We start from the raw sequence: 7,500 nt of genomic DNA on the forward strand, positions 1-7,500 counted from the left end.
CAAATTTTGTCCTCTTATGTTACACAAACGGAAACAATTCTTTGGTAACGAGCAATTCTGTGATATTCTATTTATGCTGTATGTCCTTGAATGTCTTAGAATGAAGGCTGAAGTCTATTACTAAACCGTGTGCGACACAACTTCAAGTTTGCCTAATCAGTAAAATTCAATCAGACATGAATTGACATTAAGAGTAAAGCAAAAGGACACTTGAGATATAATTACTTTTTTAAAATATAAGATGAGAGTCCATTTTTTTGGGCAGAAAAAAAAAGTCAGTGACAGCTAAAAGTGAATTATTAAGTCTAACATTTAATTTCAGAAAAATGATCAATATTAAAAGTACTTTTCTCCTTGAATAGCCTGTACATATCAATGATATTCTATTCCCTTTCATAAAATTCATTGACATGTATAAAAAACATCTTCGTACATTCATAAGCTTTGAGGACATTTATCAGAGATATAATTAATTTTTAAATTAGCAACTCTCCTTCACTGCCCTTTTGAAATTTTTGTCCCTTCTTGCATTTTTCAGGAAGGGTGAACGAAGTAAAATGAGACCAATGTTCCGTTATGAATTGGTTTATTCTTGGTACATAGTAAATGCCGTCGCATGAAATAGAAAAATATATAGTGTGATTAAAGTATCGTTAATGCCTCGCGGTTTCCTTATTCTTTAGTTGTTCACGTAGAATAACAAATACCAAAAAACGCTCAAGCGATGATGCTATCAAGCTTTATATTTATTACTATCCAGGGACGTAGCCGACAAGCGACTTTTACTTGGAGCAGGCGTAACTCCAAAGCTTGAGTTTGTTTTTGGAATAAAATATACGATTTTATTAAAAACTGGATCATTGGATAATGCAATTCAAGACTTTTCATTGACTTAGCCATTAAAGTATATGAGCCAGTATACCATAAATCGGCCTCCCGGTTAGCTCAATGGATAGGGCGCTGGACTGTTGTGCGGGAAGTCGAGGGTTCAAGCCCCGGCCGGACCAATACTCAAGGTCTTAAAACAATTGAGAAGAATATGCTACCTTTCTCTAACATCAAAGAAATGGTTAGGTATTCTAGTCTTCTCGGATAGGGACGAATAAATGGAGGTCCCGTCTCCTGCAGGGTTAGGGGTATGAGACGTTAATTTCCCACGCACGAGATTACTGTGTGGTGGATGTCCTCCCCTGGGTTTACTGGGCCCTCGGTAATTGGCGCAAGCTGTCGCGGTGTCCCTGCCTGTCGGCGAAGTTAAATAAATAAAAGATATGGCAAGCGTACGCAAAGGCTTAAAATTGAAAGGGAGCTAAAAATTTAATAAAATTTAATAATTTAATGTAGCGTTTTTAATAAAACAATTATTCCACTCGCGTTTGTTGGATATGAGATGATTATAGCCAACTCGGCGCTACGCGCCTCATTACCATCTCATATCCAACGCGCGCTCGTGGAATAATTGTTAAATAGCTCGAGGAGAATCTAAATCCATGGACAACACAGCATTTGTCTGATTGTCTGCTTCACAGCTCGTCTAACCTCATCGATCTTCCAACAATAAAGAAACGGGTTCAAGGTGGAATTAAAAGAAGCAAGAGTAATTGCTATTTCTCTAGTAACAATCAAATGCGGTGGATATGTTTTGCTATGAGATATTACTAGTAACACTATACTTAATGGTACATAGCAAAATACTAATGCCAACTGCACCCATAGTGCACTGTTCACTGCCTTTTTGTATCGTGCCATGTTCAGTGCATTTGGTCTGCTCGGCTGTTGTTTAGGATCATCTCGTACTTGAGCCTGATGACGACTGAGTGTACGGAAAATCTTTGCATGTAAAGCCATTGAGATTGCCAGGCAAGATGGTATCATGACGCGACCAAACCAAGGCGCTATAGGGGAAACAAACACAAAATATAGAGTGTCGACACTGGGCACGACCCAAAATAGAGCTAATGCGACGTATGTACGCTTTAAAGTCACAATTTGTTTGCATCTCAGCCCCAGCAACAGGGCAAGGAGCCTGTCCACGCTTATGGCCATCGTCGTCATTAAAGACACTAAATATAATGCATGCGATGTTACAATGCTTGCATCAAGTATTAATCGACAAAGATTCCAGTGTTCATGAACCACGGACATCCAGAAAGTAGCAGCAAGAGGCTGTGCAAGAAGGCCGGCTAAAAAGTCAGTTATAGCCAGACAACGATACAAGAGTTTGGACGGCGGATGGAGGGAAGATTCCTTGTGAAGGGCAACAAGGATAAAGGAGTTCCCGAGAAATGCTGTGACAGAGAGGAGAATGTTGACAGCTGAGAAAAATCTTGCTTGTTGTTTAAATCCACTTCCCAATGAGGGGAAGCAAAGCAGTTCTTGAAATGTTTTCGCCTGTGTTTCACATCCTGTTAAATTCTTTGTCCCCATCATACTTCGATTCAGCCGTTTCGTTCTTCTCGCAGGTCTTCTCTTATTCTAGCGTGAGATATCTCGTTTTGACAGCTTCTGAAAAGTTAAGATCACTTAAACCCTGCTTTCTTAGAAATACTCGTATAAAGATCTCCTCATTGGTGTGTATCCATTTAAATGGTAAACAAAGAATCTGCTGTCAAAAGTAAATTGATTTCCCTTCAACTTTTGATTTACCCACGCATGAATTAGCGTTAAGACGGAAGCATAAAGACATATGTGCAATTATAATCTAACTGTGCGACAAATGATCGCTTTTTTTTTCTTTTCTCACTTTTTACTATCATATTGCAAAATAAATCTAAATTTACAAATCTAAATCTAAATTTATCATGCATATTACATATTACTGTTATCATTATTATTATCATTAACTAATGAAAGTTAAAATTTCTAAAAGCTATATGTTGATTTTCAAACATTTTTAATTTAATTTTTCGTTGATAAGGATGAAATATCATATAGCTGGCTTTTTATGGGATTTAGGATTAGTTTATTTGCTGGCAACCAGTCGCAGATATTGTTTCAATCTTCATTGACAAGCGATTCTAATAATGGTAATGATTTATCTTTAATTTAAACAAAACATTGGTATCATCTGCAAAAAGGAAAAACTCAAATTTAATTGAAGAAGCCGAGATATCATTAATATATATATATATAGAAAGTTTAAAAAATTGCGAGGATGGACAACTTCTGACCTAAAAAATAAAAAATATTGATAAAAAACGTTTCGGTCAGAGAACTTCTTCAGTTATTTACAACTTTTGAAATAAAAAAAGAGCATTAAATAGGATCGAAGTGCCAGTACTTAGCTGTGTAGCCGCGCGATGCGGTTCCAGTCGAGGCCCACAAATCGACCCTTGCTCACCATAGAGTCTCTAGTAGCTCAGTGGTTAGAGCATCCGACTAGATCACGGAGGGTCGTAGGTTCAAGTCCCATCTGGGGCTCGGATTTTTTCTATTACACTAAAAATTGTTTCATCTGAAGCGCTAATGATTACGTAATTACAGATAACGACTAATGAACTGGTGCTAATAAAAAGATAACAAAAAACCTAATTACAAAGAAAGCAATGGACAAAATACAAGAAATAAACCCTTAAAACTAAGAGATAAGGATACTAAATATGTTAATATGAGTGGCGTAACCAATTGCAAAGAAGCAATGCGGCGAGCATTAAAAAAGGGAAGGCCCACTTTTTACTACAACTGTAAACCGTAACAAAATCCCAAAACAAGGCCTTTGGAGCCCGAAAGGGCAAATTAGCAACAAAATCCCTGGAGGAGCCCTTAAATGATACTAATCATAATAAGATCCCTTGGCAGGGCCTCTGAGTCCAATCCACACCTAAAGGGCCGACAAAATCCAAAAAAAGGACCTTTGAACGATCAATTAGTAGCGCCTAATATAAGATGGAAAATTAATTATAGCAGATTCTACTTTTCGAATGAAATTCCTTTCTTTTATTCAAACCATGGGGTGCCAAAGAGAACAACTGAGCACTCCAATAAGCCTCTTTTGGGACTAAAAGCTTATCGATCTCTGCAGAGCCACCTGTACCTGATCAATGCATTGGAACGAAAAATCATCCAGGGTGTGTGGGGTTTTGTTGAAGTGCATCGCTACTTCACAAGTTGTTTTGGTTGTGAGCATAGTAGATTTGTGATTTCGAAATCTCACTTTAAAGTCGGTGGTAGTAGATCCCACGTATTGCAGGCGACATTTCTTACAGGAAGCCAAGTAAATCACATTTTTAACAGGAAAGTCTAGAGTGAATGGTGTAATTTTTGCCCGTCTGAAAGCTGAGAAATGATTTAGATTCATCAAAGAAATTCTGACAGAGGTCGCATCTTTTCCTATCGCATTTAAAGCAGCCATTGTTAGGAGGAATGGTTTGTCTCTCGCTGGCAGTTTTAAAACGAGATGGTGATAACGATTCAGATGATCCAACCGGCTCAGATGATCCAACTGGCCCAAATGACCCAACTCGCCCTAATGACCCAACCGGCCCAAATGACCCAACCGGCCCTAATGACCCAACCGGCCCTAATGACCCAACCGGCCCAAATGACCCAACCGGCCCTAATGACCCAACCGGCCCTAATGACCCAACCGGCCCTAATGACCCAACCGGCCCAAGTGACCCAACCGGCCCTACTGACCCAACCGGCCCTAATGACCCAACCGGCCCTAATGACCCAACCGGCCCAAATGACCCAACCGGCCCTAATGACCCAACCGGCCCAAATGACCCAACGGCCCTAATGACCCAACCGGCCCAAATGACCCAACGGCCCTAATGACCCAACCGGCCCTAATGACCCAACCGGCCCTAATGACCCAACCGGCCCAAATGACCCAACCGGCCCAAATGACCCAACGGCCCTAATGACCCAACCGGCCCTAATGACCCAACCGGCCCTAATGACCCAGCCGGCCCTAATGACCCAACCGGCCCTAATGACCCAACCGGCCCTAATGACCCAACCGGCCCTAATGACCCAACCGGCCCAAATGACCCAACCGGCCCAAATGACCCAACCGGCCCAAATGACCCAACCGGCCCAAATGACCCAACCGGCCCAAATGACCCAACCGGCCCAAATGACCCAACCGGCCCAAATGACCCAACCGGCCCTAATGACCCAACCGGCCCTAATGACCCAACCGGCCCAAATGACCCAACCGGCCCAAATGACCCAACCGGCCCTAATGACCCAACCGGCCCAAATGACCCAACCGGCCCAAATGACCCAACGGCCCTAATGACCCAACCGGCCCTAATGACCCAACCGGCCCTAATGACCCAGCCGGCCCTAATGACCCAACCGGCCCTAATGACCCAACCGGCCCTAATGACCCAACCGGCCCTAATGACCCAACCGGCCCAAATGACCCAACCGGCCCAAATGACCCAACCGGCCCAAATGACCCAACCGGCCCAAATGACCCAACCGGCCCAAATGACCCAACCGGCCCAAATGACCCAACCGGCCCAAATGACCCAACCGGCCCTAATGACCCAACCGGCCCTAATGACCCAACCGGCCCAAATGACCCAACCGGCCCAAATGACCCAACCGGCCCTAATGACCCAACCGGCCCAAATGACCCAACCGGCCCAAATGACCCAACGGCCCTAATGACCCAACCGGCCCTAATGACCCAACCGGCCCTAATGACCCAGCCGGCCCTAATGACCCAACCGGCCCTAATGACCCAACCGGCCCTAATGACCCAACCGGCCCTAATGACCCAACCGGCCCAAATGACCCAACCGGCCCAAATGACCCAACCGGCCCAAATGACCCAACCGGCCCAAATGACCCAACCGGCCCAAATGACCCAACCGGCCCAAATGACCCAACCGGCCCAAATGACCCAACCGGCCCTAATGACCCAACCGGCCCTAATGACCCAACCGGCCCAAATGACCCAACCGGCCCAAATGACCCAACCGGCCCTAATGACCCAACCGGCCCAAATGACCCAACCGGCCCAAATGACCCAACCGGCCCTAATGACCCAACCGGCCCAAATGACCCAACCGGCCCAAATGACCCAACTGGCCCTAATGACCCAGTTGGCCCTAATGACCCAACTGGCTCAAATGACCCAACTGGCCCAAATGAGCCAACTGGCCCTAATGACCTAACTGGCCCAAATGACCCAAATGACCCAACCGGCCCTAATGACCCAACCGGCCCAAGTGACCCAACGGCCCAAATGACCCAACCGGCCTAAATGACCCACTGGCCCAAATGATCCAACTGGCCTAAATGACCCAAATGACCCAGCTGGCCCAAATGACCCGACTGGCCCAATTAACCCTTCAAGCATTTATTATTCATGAAACTAACTAGCTGTCACGCTATCATTCCGCGAACCACCGATGTCACGCAATTTTCGATAACCAGCACGCCATGACATATTTTGGTTAAGGGGCACACCAGGACACATTTTCGTTAACCGGTACACCACGACTCAACCCATTTTTTAAACGAAAGAACAAAACAGCATGTTCTTTTCAAATTCAAACAAAGAACCCGAAAGAGAGAGAAATTCTCGTTAAAACGAGATTTTTCACCTGTTGGACAGTGATACTTGAAAAAATGCACACGAGCGCACGTGCAAGAAAACAAAAGTATATTTATATCTGTTACTTTCATACCACAATAGTTCGTCTGTTTATATTTAGCCGTGATTCCTGTCTTGTTCTCGTTGATTATCTACTTCTTGCGCAACTGTACATAGTTGCGTAACAGGTTTAGTGATCGGATTTCAGTGTGTAAGGGACGTAGTTCTTTGAGAGGTTTATTGTAGCAACGCTACTTGTTCACTAAACGCTAATTTCTTTTTCACCGCCACATATCAGCTACCTATTGCCGCTAGGAGCCAGACTAAAGTAAGCCATTTTATTTACTACATAGTTATAGTTAGCTTCATTATCTTACCGTAGTCGATATATAGGATTCCCACACGGCAATCATGTAAAGCAGTTGATTAATCTTAGTTTTAATTATGTAACTGATGATTTTCCGTGTTTAAATAAAGATTCACATACATACATACATACATACATTGACATGATTATCTTTAGCGCTTGTGTAGTTTCGCGATTCTATGCCACGTGCGTCTAGGTTAAGAAGTCCATCCACAGGCGTTGGCCTATTTAGGTTCCTTTCTTTGCTTTCTAGTTCGAACCACAACAAATCTTACTGCGACAAGACCTTATCGCTACGCAAACCTATACATCGAATCATCGATCCATTATTCTACAAGCCGCTGCCTTTTACGCTAGAGCGGTGCACTAGTATCGCAGAGGTCAGTGGTTCGAGTCCCGTACAGGCCTGATTTTTTTCAGGTCTGATTTTCGCTATTGCATAACTAGCGCTATCAACTGCGAAGGATCGTGCATCATACGTAAAGTTTACGTTGTGCGTTACAATTGTCTGGTCTCCAAATTCGTCGCTTACGACCCTCGCTGCACATGTGACCTTTCGGGGTTACAAGATCTATATATCTCT

This window comes from Stylophora pistillata, chromosome 11 (assembly GCF_964205215.1).
Source record: "Stylophora pistillata chromosome 11, jaStyPist1.2, whole genome shotgun sequence".
Classification (NCBI taxonomy): domain Eukaryota; kingdom Metazoa; phylum Cnidaria; class Anthozoa; order Scleractinia; family Pocilloporidae; genus Stylophora; species Stylophora pistillata.